The 13,991-nt window shown below is 37.5% G+C and overlaps 1 pseudogene; it reads right to left on the bottom strand.

The window, feature by feature from the left end:
- Window positions 1–3,988: 3,988 nt before the first annotated feature.
- LOC109018924 lies at window positions 3,989–7,665 on the bottom strand (annotated as a pseudogene).
- Window positions 7,666–13,991: the final 6,326 nt, after the last annotated feature.

Below are 13,991 nucleotides of genomic sequence, written 5' to 3'. Positions count from 1 at the left end.
GCTTTGGCATAACATAAACTGAGTATCATCATCAGATCAAAACAGAGCATCAAACAGAGCAGAGACCATGTTTCACCCCCGTGGTAGGGTTGTGCTAACCCCGGTGGCCAAACCAGGCAGAGACAGAGGTGAAATCTTTCCTTTATTCTTCTCGGAGCCCCGAGTGTGCACACAGGAAAGACCACAATAAAACCACTTTGTTTCCAAAGTAGGTGCACTCAGAGACAGAGAAGTTGGTACCAACCCAAACAGAGCAGAGCATAATAGAGCAGAGCAGAGCAAAGCAGAGACAGAGTCAGATACGAAAACCAGTACACCATGCCAAAGGTTTTCAGATGTTATATCAAAATAATACAGAGTATCAAAACAGAATCAGACAGTTTACACATACTGAACACAAAAGCCAAAATATCTTTTCGAATAAATGCACAACTTTTCATATTCTCAATATCGCTCATTTTTTCAGATTTCAGAAATCACATGACAAAATTTAGCTCATGTCTACACAATGCATGTCAGAACATATTTTTCTCTTTTTCACATAGATTTCATGAATAATGCAGAATAGTGACCGAGGTTGATATTTGTTTTCACAAGTTCCCAACACAACACAAATTATGCAAGTTTTCATAAAATCAACCTCAGTCTTATTAACTTGTATAAAACCCAGCATAGGAACCCCGCTTACCTGACTCCTGCAGTGCATTATCTAAGACTTGAATACGGTCTCTATCTGTCTCGTCACCTATTCATAAAAATAATATAAACTAAATATTAAAGTCCAACAACATAAAATTGGTCTTAGACAACTTAAGACCCAATTTCTAGACCATAATTCAACAAGTTTAATCCAACTTAAACAACCAAATAACAATCTGGACAGCCCACACTTCGACCCAAAATATTCTATACCAATCTCAGTATTGTCCAATACAAGTATCAAGACCAATGCCAATTCAAATTCCAATAACTCACACTTATTCCAACAGTTCGTAGTCCCAAACAATTACTAACAATTTAACCAACAATACTACACAAAGCACACTTCTTCCCATTTACAACTCCATAACAAAAAATATAAACTAATACCTCCAAAAATTAAACTGTACTGGACAAAGAAAATTAAATTCTCTTCTAAATAATTTCTCAACCACCAATCCAAACGACCCCCCCTTACCCCTCGGACTCGGTCCGGCACAACCAACAAAGACACAGTAAATATGAATTAGCGCAGAAATACATTTAAATCTCAAAAGTATTTTGGGAAAAATACTTACAATGCTATAATATAATTTTTGAAAGATCACGGAGGTGCTAGAAGCGGCAACGCAGCAACAAAACAGTGTCAAATGCACTGTGGCCGTGGGTCTCAAAAACCCACTTTTGAACGGGTGCAAACGAAGACCCGAGATTGATAGGGTAGGGCTTAGGGATGTTGGTGAAGCTAACGGTGGTGGTGGTTGGCCGTGGGTGGCGGCGAATAGGCGGTTGAAGTGCAAAAACACCCAAAACGGAAATGTTGATGGTGGGGCTTCACCGGTGACAGATCGGAGGTGGGGTTGGGTCCATTGGGTTGCTAGAAGGTCGAGAATGATGTGGTGAGAAGATGGTGGCCGGAGGTGGCGCGACGGCGGCGCAGCGGCGCAAGGAATGCCGCGGCTTCGTGTGGTGCGTGGAGGCTAACGGCGGCGCGGCTGGGGCTGGAAATCGGAGGGGGAGGTCGCCGGGGGGTGCTAGGAAGCCGGGCGGTGTCGACCACCGCCGGCGCACGGCGGCGGGTCGAGGGCAAACGGCGGACGCACGGGAGAGAGAAAGAGAGAGAGGCGCGGGAGGGAGAAGAAAGAAAGAAGAAAAAAAAAGAACAAGAAAAAAGAAGGAAAAGAAGAAAAGGAAAAGAAAAATAGAGAGAAAAGAAATGAGGTCCAATCCTCATAACTTGGGTCATGAAAATGATCCAATGGAAACGATTTTAAAACAGCTAGTGAAATAAAATATTTCAAACACAGTGATTAACATGAAAATAATTAATTAAACCCAATAATAACTTAATTTGATTTGAGAAGAAATTTAAACGCATAAAAATAATTAATTTAGAGAAAGCACTTCAAAAATAATTTTCGTAAACTAAAAAAAAAATCATAAAAATAACACAACTAAAAAAAAAATTCAGCAATTTTAAAACAAGAGAATAAATTTTAAATTAATAACAAAAAAATCTTTCAATTAAAAATATACTAAAAAATACGGGATGTTACATTCTACATGCTAAATATTAATTCCTTTGGTATATATAATATATATATATACTCACATATGCTCACATCAGCTAGCTGTCTAGTCTAGGCCAAAGATCACCACAAGTACACAAACCAATTCCCCCGCTTTAGCCCCCATGCACATGCACTTAATTCGCTGTTGATATTCACTGGCAAATATTTGTTTCTGAATTTAATGATGGGCAAATATCCCAGATATTGAATGAATAAACACCAGTACCTCATGACTTCCTTACTATAACATAATATAGATCATATATACCTCATGACCTCCGAATTTCTAGGGATCGGTTAGTGTTTTCTAATATATTACCAGCAATTAATATTTTTTGGCTGTTTTATTCATGCTCTAGTGGCCTAAGCTTGATTGCTATTCCTTAAGATTTTACAGGAAAAAACAGAGGTGAGCGGTTGGAAAAATTATATACCCTTCATAAGTAAAAAGTCAATTACGCTTGGCTGGCACCATTTTTGCCACCCCTAATCTTTAAAACCTGAATTCTCTAAACATCTACTAGCAAAACTTGTCTAGTTTTACACGTCTGTATTGGGGCACAACTCATTCATTTGTAACCTAGTGAATTTTGTTTAAATCTGAAATGAGCAATAGAAGTTTTTTCTTCTTAATTTGCACTTATTCCTCTTTGAACTTTGCTGCAAAATGTTCCTAAATCGAAGAATTAGGGTGGCAAAACTTGAAAAGCGTCCACTTATGATAAAATTTTTCAAAAAACTCCGATATGATTCTTCCTCTTTTTCTAAACTGTGGCATAAGCTCGCTCTAAACAAATATCCTCAGCATAAATTAGCAAGGCTTTGGCCGTTCCCAACCCAACCCAACCCACGAAATCCACAAAAACAGCAACCAAAATACATGAAAACAGCAACCAAAATTCACGAAAATCAACAATCAAGACCCATGAAAATCAGCATCCAAAAACACATATTCGGAACAACAGAAACACAAAAACAAACCCAACAAAAACAGAAAAAGATCTAAAAACAGCAAAAGGAATATATAGAATAGGTATGAGAAAAACTGCTTAGAAATGTTGAGATTCTTACCTTGGAAACGAAATGCAACAGTGCAAAAAAATGGTAGCTTTCGATAAGTGGAAGTGGATGAAAAGGGAGAGGGAATGGGTGGAAGAGGAGGGCTGGTGGAGGAGGCACTTGTGGTTCAGATTGTTGATTTTTGAAGTAGGTCCTTGTGCCAAGAATGTGGTGCTCGGCCACAGACTCAGGGGAGGTGTTTTTTTTCAAAGCTTTCGATCAGGTTAGTGGAGGCTCGAAGGTGGCTGGAGGGTTGCCGGTGGGGTGGTCGATGGCGCAGCTGGGTGGTCGACAAAGGTGAAACGCACGTTTTGTACGTGATGTGGCTGACTCCACTGGTATGGACAACGTCGCCGGTGGCATTGGGCAGAGGAAGGTGACGGCGTGACGCAACACGGGCGAGAGAGGAGATTTTTCAAGAGGGGAATTCGAATGGAAGAAGAAAATTCAACCGGGCAAAACAAAGCGCACGTTTTAAAAAAAGAAGAGAAAAATACTAGCCACATAGGGTGTGCAAAGTGTGCACCCTACAGTTAGGCTGCTCCTTAGAAGAACTCAAAAAGAATTAGTAAATTTTTTTTTTTTTTACAAGGAATTAGTAAAACTTTAAACTTAACATTAATCTGATAAAACAGCACTTGCATAAAACAAATGTTGAAGAAACACCAACTATTTCTTTCTAGGCTTCATAAAAAAAAAAGAAAAAAAAACACCCCCAAGCAGACACATCAAAAGTGTCCTTTTTCTGATGATGATATAAGACAAACACAAGTAAAAATGTGTACCTACAAAGCTTTGATCAAAAGCCAATCCCAGCCCAGCTCCTAAAATAAAACGAGCATCAAAATGAAGAACAAATATAGTACTTTCCCTCCTTTTTACTCTATGAGATGAGAGTAGAGATAGTGCGGACTGACTGCTGTTGAATTTACACCTTTATTTCTCTACCGAAAAGCCAGCTGAATGGAACGGTGGATACTTGTTTGGCCCTTCCCTGAACTGTCTCTTCCAACCGTCTAATTCTCGAGGGCAAGCAGCACACGAAATCTTGAGCTTTGTGCCCTTCTCCAGAAAGACCAGTCAGTTTCTCTATATCCCATCTTCCAACCAGAAACTCCAAAATATCAGCATAGTCCTTTGCAGTGTATACTCCAAGCCGTTGGGCAACAGATGAGAAGTGTTCAAAAAGGTTATCATCCTGTCCATCATGCATCAAGTGGGTTGGCATTGAGATCTTTTTCCTCATCATGTTAGCTAAACCATAACATTGCCATCAGGGTCAATCTCAAAGAGCTTCTCCACAATCTTGGTTAAGGCAGTTTCGGGGCGCTTTTCATCTGAGGCAATCGTGCCACATATCTGAGCCAATTTCATGTCCCCATGCTCCTTGGCTAGCCTAGCAGTGTTCCCATGGGAGATGAATGTTGCCCTCTCTTGAAATGAAGTGTAGATGAAACCCAGGCAAGGGTTGTTTCCGTTTTAGGATCCTAAATACATGTGAATTTAAGTAGTGAGAACTAAACAGGGTTACATCTATTTCCAGCATTGTCATCTGATGACCAAAACAAGATAATAAAATAATAACTAATAAATAACTAGTTGTCCAAAAAATCAAAGTAACGAAAAATAACTAGTTTAAATGCTTAAAATATAATTCTTACACTCCTCTTCACTAATCGATATAGACATACCTTCAATGAATAAGACAGCTTACAATGAAAGGCAGAAAACTAGGTTCAAACTCAAGACCACAAGCACCATTATTCCAACAAATCGTCCCAAAATCTTAAACTGATAAAAAAATAATATATTTAATCACGTACCATTATTCCAATAATCAAAATTCAATATAATAAACATTTAAAAAACAGACTGACAAGACAAATAATTTGCATTATTTTTCTTTCTTGTGACCACTTTATAGAGCAGCTCACCTAGTAAATAAGCAAATACAAATGATTATTCTCAAAGTGACCATTCCATAGAATAATCACTTTTGAATGCAAGTTGTCACCCAAGATTTTTTTTTTCTTTTTTTGGTGGTTCGGGGAGAGCGACATGAGCTAACAAAAGACTAGTTCCACAAAAAAGTGGAAACTCATCGCCAGAAGAGACTTTTGCAATAGTTTGTTCTTCACACGACATTTATCACATTGATTAAGGTTAATCTACTGTATAGTAAAAGTTAGAGAATGAAATGAAATAAACAAGAAATCAACATCCAACAATCTAGAATAATACCAATTCTAATAGTCACATCATTTTAGAGTAAACATATTTTTAGAAGTTTTCCTTCACATGCTAAATCTGCTAAAGCCATCACTTCTGAAATTATTTTCATACTGTGTTTGATTTTAGAGATAATAATAATAATTAGAATAACTAAACAGACAAATTGGAATGATGATCTCACCATTCCTGACCCTATTAAATACTGAATTGTCCCCTCAATTTGCTTCATGTCTACTCGTCCAGAGAGATAGAGATACTTGTTAAGAAGGTCGCCATGCCTATTCTCTTCAGCAGTCCACACCCTTGTCCATATTGCCCAAGAAGTAAGGCTCGCACCAGTCTCATCTTGATCTCCATCCAGGGTATTAAGCATTGTCTGGTAAGTTGGAAGGGCTTCTTCTGTGATCATATCTCCAACCAACACGACAAAATAGTCATCAGGAATTTCCTTTGACTTTTCCCTCAACTCCTTGACTTGCTCACAGAATCCTTCCGACTCAGGATTTGGAAGAATTCTGAAAACAATATAGTAATCCAAGTGAAAATGCATTATATATTTGAGTTTGTTATTGCTAAAGCTTTTTTAAGAAACAATAGTTACCAACAAAGAAATGGAATCCTAGGACAAAAAACACAATTACACGTGAATTATATAACTATGAACAAAAAAGCAATTAATAAGAAGAAGCAGAACGCATTAGCAGAGAAGAAGCAAACAAGGACATAAAAAATAGAAAAGTCATTAAATAAATTATATTCAGACATAATATGTGGAAGCAGTCAGCCAACAGGACCTAGTTCCAAAACAAAAGGTTAACCCAACAAATCATACCTATCTCTCAGTTTTTTATAAGTAAAAAAAAAAAACAGACCTAACTCTCAACAAATGACATAAATGATTAACTATTGCACGCATACTCTCTCAAACTTCAAAAAAGAAACAGTTACATAAAGTAAGAAAATGGCCAATCTCCTCCACTATTTCTCTCATTTTTCCAACAACCATTGAACAGGAGACAGCCATGTAAAAGAAATATATATATATATATATATATATGTCCAATGAGAGCCCTGGTGTATAAACCCACATTATAAAGTCAAAAAGATAGTTAACAAGTTAAATTGAGACAGATAGTTATATGAAACAGCTTACCTGAAAATTAGATACAGAATAATATGAGTTACACTTTTTAAGAAGATATGCTCAACTTTATTTCAAGCAATATGCAGACTAAATCCAACCTAAAGACAAACGATAAGCAAAAGCATCGAATCCAACGACAGGAAATGATTCCAAAGCTTTTTCAAGAATGCAATGCAGTGAAATCTCAATGAGCTATAAAGAAAAACAGCAATACCCACGTCAGAAAACTACATTTGAAAGACTTCAAAATCACCCCCACATGATTTAATCCAGCAAACTATCTGCAAAAAATTACTAAAAATTCGCTTATGATCGCACCCAAAAAAAATACCAAAACTCAGTTTCGATCTTACACATTAGCACATTTCCAAAAAAACTGCCAAAAAGCAAATGATATTAGCAACCAAATGCAACAGTAACACGTATTGCAAAACAAATTACTTACTTGGACGTGGTGTGCAGAGTGGAGGCCATGTAAACTGCAGGAGATCTGAGACTGAGGGTTTTAGAAGGGAGCTTAGGGGAAGAGAAACACGTCATTGAATTCAAACTCAGAGCCATTTCCTCCTTCACAAGAAAAGCTTTCCTTCGCTTCGATTTTGGTTCCACTTATGTGTGTATGTGCTTTTGAAATATCGAAAAATCGAGAAAAGAGAGAACAAGTGGCACGGTTGAAGGGTGGGCAGAAAGAGTGGCATAGCCGCACACAGAGAAAGAGAGAATACAGAGACGGAGAGAATGGACAGACGCACCAAGACGAGACTATAATTGCGAGAGTGACGGGAAGCCGATCAAAACAGGCTTGCTTTAGAAAATGCCCATTCATTTTCTACTTGGAAATTACTATTTGCAAATTTTACTTTCATAATTTTAATTTATGAAACTTTTTAATATTAGGATTAAAAATTCATTTAATTTCAAAAATTCCGAAAACATTTTCTATATAGGCTGAAATTCCAGAAAAGTTGAAAACTCTTAAATATTTATCTATCTATATGCAAATAAGCTGTTTTCATCAATTAATTTCAATTAGTCTTCAGAGTTATTTTATTTTCAAATTAGTATATACATAGAGTATCATTTACATCACAGTAAGATTTAATTTATAATATTTAAATTTTAGAATTTATATTATAAATTAGATTATGTCATTAAGCACTGTGTTATTTTTACTGGCTTATGAATATTATTTTTCTATTCTAATTAGTTAAACCATCTTGCTAAAATTTTCCTTTAATTGAGATAAGTAGCCAATTTCTTTTTTTTTCTACTCCATAATTCTCTTTAATTATAATTTTTTTGGTATGATAAATTGCCATTAATTAGTTGCTTAGCTGTTACCAATGTTTTTAATATTGTTTATTCGTATCGGAATAGTACTTGATATCATATGGTAGTCCTATGTTTTACTCATCTTTAAAAAATCTCATATATTATATTCCTTATCATTTCTCTATTTTATTAAAACAATATTTTCTATTATTTTTTTATTATTATTTCTACTATTTTATTTTTACATCTTTAACTACTCCTTATAAAATATATATAAAAAAGTGATTTAGGGATGAACAGTAAGTCTCCAAATATAGGGAGCCATTGTTCGCATCCCAAACCTTTTCCTTAAAATGAAAAACCGGATGGAGCATGTATTTGGGGAAAACTCCAAATATAAACCTTATAATTTAGAGAAAATGATGCTTTAGGCAACTAGATGGGAATGCTCTTAGACCTAGAAAGTAGCATAAGACCAAAGAACTAAGCTTAAACCGTCATCCATCAATCCAAGAAAAGAGCCTAGACCCAATTTGGGAAACCCTTGGCCCAGATTCCTTTGACCTGACTCGATTGGCTATAAAAGCCCTAGGACGCCACAATGCATATCACTTTGTTGCCCTAGGTTTTGTGTTGCAACCCTCCTCCTCCTAGCCATTCTCTATCTTTCTTGTCTAACTACCATACCTCCAGCTCTCCCTTGGTGTGCACCACTCCTTGTTGTCGATAAGTTTCCTTGCTACACACACACTCGTACACACACATGCATCAGGTTGAGCCACCACATGCACCATGCATGCACACACACACATCCCATGCCGTGCACATAATCAACCACCACCACCAGCATGAAACCATGTTTCCTAACCACATCTGCCCTATGTCACAACCACTAAGGTTCGTTGGAGGGCCCTTTAACCAATTTTCAAGCCATGCGAAATTAAGGTTTCAAAACCCTAACTCTCTTTGTCTCTATTTTCCTTGGGTGTTTCTAGGTCTCCCATAGGCATATACTTTTTTCCTTCACTATATGTATTAGACCTATAAGCATATCATGGCATATTAAGCATAAGCTTAAGGGAGAGAGTTCACTTGGAATTAGGGTTAAATAGAGTGCATGCTCGAAATGCATTAGTGTGTCGCGTACAACCCATTAGTGTTGAGTGTTGGAGGATTTAGGAATGAAACGTTGTAAGTAGAGAGGGTCGTTATCTAGAAGTGCTAAAGAGAGGGTACCACCTACCTTAGGCCGATGATCTTGGATGGTTGATATTGCATGTACCATGGGTGTTGTTCTGAACACTAGAATAATGTAATTTAGTGTTGAGTGGTGTTACACGGGTAGGAGACCGAGGTTTATTGTTGTTTCGAGTAAGTGGACGCTTGGTTCAACTGTGTAAGAGTCAGGCGAGGAAAGGAGAACAATATTTTAAGCTAGGCGAGGTCAGACGAGCAATGTATCAAGCTAGATGAGGTTAAGAGAGCAACATATTAAGCAAGCAAGGCTAGGCGAGCAAAGTATTAAGTGAGCAAAGTTAGGCTAGCAAGGTACTAGACGAGCAATGCTCTTGGTCTACCACCTCTCTTTTCTAATAGGTCCAGTATCTCATAAAATCCCCACATAACAACCAAGGGTAGCCTTCCCCCCGATTCAAAGACCTAATCAAATTCCAAGTCTGAGTTCTACTAGCTGTATCAGGGTTCCCATAAATTCCCATAAAAAATCATTCATTTGAACAACTCTATCTAATTATTGCATCAATATGAAATCTAGAGAAAGACTTAACAGAGAGATTTATATCCTTTTTCCAAAGTAAAGCTAAACTGCCACTTCGCCCAACACTGTCAACCGAAAGACAATTAACAAAACTAATACTAAACTTACATTTCTCCATGGCTCGTGTCTTTAGCTTCATCTCTTGTAGGAACACTAGGTTGAGATCTTCCTTCTTGATCAAATCTCGAAGGGATCGAATTCCCTTTGGGTTCCCAAGCCAACTGGAATTCCAAGATAGGATTTTCATGGCTGTCGGCAAGGCTGGGAAACAGTCTCTGCCAATAAATTGACTTGCGCCTTAACAAGACCCTCCTTATAGCTACCCTCAACTAAACTTCTCTTTTGTTTCTTACCAGGCAATGTCTCTTCTTCAACCTTCGAATTCGCCAATCTCCTCTTCTCTGTACCAACACTCTCCTTTCTATTAGATGAAATGGATCGGTCTTTCATCAATTTCCTTTCCATTTATGTTTGCCAACAACAGGCCAAAATTCTGTATGTGGCCATTCTACCAAACCCACCTTCTTTTGGCCCATATCCTCCTCACTACTATGTTGGCCCACCAAGCCCGTAGTCATTCGGTCCATCACCTTATCACGGCTGCCCATCTCCTCATCGCCAACAAATCTGAGAGATTCCTTGTCTAACCGTACACCCCGTGATTCCTGCAACAAATCTTTCGTTCCTGCATTACGTCTGGTGCAACGATTTTTGCTTTGTGTGACTCAGCCCAAACATTCTCCTGATGTTCCGTTGTAATTGACGTACCACCAGTTGGTTTTTGTACATCCCCCGTCGATGACTGTTTTCGATGAGTCTTCTAGGTAGAGCTACTCTTGCTATCCCCAAAATTTTGTTCTCGACCCTCAGAACGCAGCCACTGACCATATGGAAAACTCCAATCCAGCTCAGTAGGTTTCAGAGAAAAAACACATTCCCGAAGACCATGCCCTAGTGTGCCACATCCATAGCAAAAGTCCGACAGTCTCTCATATGAGAATCAAACCTAGTATGGTACACTGGATCCAATACACAGCTTCTTCCCCCTCAATAAGGGTTTGGTAATATCCATGCAAACACGAACTCTCATGAATTCCCCCCTGCCACCCCTTTAAGAAGATCAACTTCCTCAACTCGTCCAATAGCACTACCAACTAGTTTACCAATATAATTAGCTCGAGCCATCAATGGTAAATCGTGAATCCTTACCCATAAATAGGCCTCTATCAACTATATCTGATGAACTTGCTGAGAACCATCAAAATTTTTAACCAACACCAATTGTTTATCGAACGACCACGGACCTTCACGAATGACCTTCGCTTTATCTCGAACATCTTCAAATTCAGCAATAGTAAATTTCAAATCCAAGTCTTGAAGCTTCACAGATTTCACCGGTCACCAACATTTCTTCAAAGTTTGTTTAAAAGCCTCCCTGTTATAGTGCTGGTTGGTCAGCAACTAAACTATCAAACATTTTTCTCCTCTAACAACGCTATCCTATAGTACCTCAGCCTCAACATGAATAGCTTCCTACTCTGTCTCTGTCAACGATAGATTTCCATACATTCGCTCCAAAGCATCCTCCATAGCAAAATGAGAATAGCAAAACAGAGTTTGCTAAAACACCTATACGAAGATAGGAGAGAAAACCCCTACTCGCAAGCCAAGAGCATGGTGAGGGGAGAGTTTGAGCAGAGAGGGGAGGTTTGCAACACCTGCATATTGTTGAAGATAGATAAATTAATAACATTTGAAATTTTTTTGTGCAATTTTATTGACTCGGTACATGTTATATCGTACTTAATGTATAATTCTATTAATTCTTGTCGTTAGTTTTCATCATTGAAGCTAAATCTAGGATTTCTATTTGTTTTGCTTGAAGTTTCATTCATTGTTTGAAATTGGGTTTGTTTCATTTTTCTTAGCCCTACATGAATTTACAGTGAAATTGTGGTACTTGACTAATCCCAAGGTGAATTTAGGTTTTTAATTGACCCTTTTGATATGATCTTTTCCTATATCAAACTAAACACTCAATTTTTTGAATTTATATTTTGCTTCATTTATAATTTTTGAATGTGAAGTGTTTAATTTTTGTTTCACTCCTGCTTATTGAGATCCTCAAATAAAAAGTAACGGATTGAAATTTCTTTGGTCAAACTAAAAAATTACTGTGAAGAAAATTGTCTATTCATACACTATTTTTCATTCATTTTTAAGGGCTCGTTTGGGGAGGGAGATGAGATGAGATGAGAATCTTGTAAATAGTAGAAAGATAGTTTAAATTGAGTATTTTTGAGGTTTTGTGAAAGGAGAGAGAAAAAATTATTATAAAGTTAAAATATTGTTAGAATATAATTTTATAATATAATTTTTATTTGGGCATTTGAAAAAATTAAATTGTTTTTTTTTTTTTTGAAAGTTTGGAAAAATTTTAATGATTAGTTTGAAAAAATTGTAATGATTAGTTTGAAAATTTAGTATTTCAAGAATTCTGTGAATAGTAGTGAAATAATTTATGTTAAGATGTTTTTTTGGGTTTTGGGATAAGAAAATGTTGAAAAAAAATATATGATAAAATTAAAAATTTGTTTGAATATAATTTTTGAATATTTTTTTTTTTTTAAATTTGAAAAAGTTGTATTTCGTTTTTTGTTTGCTTGGGAGTTTGAAAAAATTGTAACGGTAATGATTAGATGAAAACAATTAAAATTTTAAATTGAAAATGTTTTGTGTTCGAGTGATGTTTAGAAATGAAATATCTGAAAATATTTGTACTCTGAAATGCATCCTAAGAATCCAAGAATTGGGATGACCTAATCTGGCATGCCACATATTTGCAGAAGCTTTATTCATCACAAGTGCAATAAGAGAAGCATAGTGTCTATGGAATTTATGTAATACAGGCCATCCAGCATGGTCCTTTAAGCAACACCTTGTTCGTCCTCAAAGCCCTTAAAGATGATTCCCCAAGAATAGAATAGAAAACAACAATGATTTTCATTGGTGAATTGAGGTACTAATAAAAGATTCTTTTGAAAATGAGGAACTATAAGAACATTGTTATTTAGTGAAGTATGCTTGAGTAATGCACAATATAGGAAGTGTTAACATCATGTTTCGCATGTCTTTGGGCCAGGTTTCGGCAACTCAGGTTTTTAGAACTTGGGCCTGCAAAAGATAGGAAAGAAGACAACTAGGAGAGGGCGGCCTTGGGGCCGGGGAGTCTCTGATGCCAAAGTCAGTAAATTCTCTTGGAAGTTTAAAAATAAGTGAGAGAGTCTAGGGATCAAAGAGTTTTCTTGTACCTTAGACTTGCTATTTATACCATAGGTCTGGGGGGTAGATCGTGTCTGCCCCCATGGAGTCCATGTCCTTCATATTGTTCATTTTGTCAGAGTCCTTTAATACGGCATGACTCTGTGTCAACGTCATTAATGTGGCATATAACTTAGGTAGTGGTGTCATTAATACGACGTGGTTCTTCGATTTCCCTCACCCCGCTAGCATCCTTGGTGGTCCATTAATGCCATTCTTGTTAGAGGATCGAGGGTCTCCCGTACATTACGCCCACTATGCGAACAGGCACTCAAGAGCTGTACACTATTCGAGGGGTCTCCAGGTAGGCAAGTCCCACCCCCTGCAACACATTCCCTCATGCAGGTTGCGTCCAGTGGATTCTACCCATGGGCCGAGTTGAAGACTATGCATATTCTGGGTTGGGCCTGTGGTTCTAGTTCCCTTAATTGCCATTCTTAGGCCCACTGAGACATTGAACGGGTCGCTGGGGATCCCTTACAGTTACTCCGCTAATTCTCACCAGATGAGTACGGTGGGAATTATTACCCTGCGTTAGGGTCAGGATCTCATTGCTAACGTGTGTTCGGCTCCGAGTTTTGAGAAGGTTTTCGTCGTTTGGCTATCATGGTATTGTTTTCCTTCCATTCTTGTTGGCTCATCTTTCGATAACTCTGATGACGTCTTTTTAGTTATATCAATGTCGAGGGCATTAGGCGACTCTTCGCCTTCGCGTCACTTCGTGGTATGCATTTACTGGGGTTTGAAGTGTCTCATACTTCCCCTTTCTGCCATGGGGCGTGGGAGATCAAATGTTGCCTTTCCTCTATATAAATATGATCTCGATTAGAGTCTCATTTCCTTCCATCACACTCTCCTGTCATCCCTTTTCTCCCAACTTCTTCTCCCTTTGCTTACACTTCTTGCTTTATTACAT

Source organism: Juglans regia, chromosome 11 (genome assembly GCF_001411555.2).
Source record: "Juglans regia cultivar Chandler chromosome 11, Walnut 2.0, whole genome shotgun sequence".
Taxonomy (NCBI): Eukaryota; Viridiplantae; Streptophyta; class Magnoliopsida; order Fagales; family Juglandaceae; genus Juglans; species Juglans regia.
The sequence above is the reverse complement of the archived record's forward strand: the minus strand, read 5'-3'. Positions and strand labels throughout refer to the sequence as shown.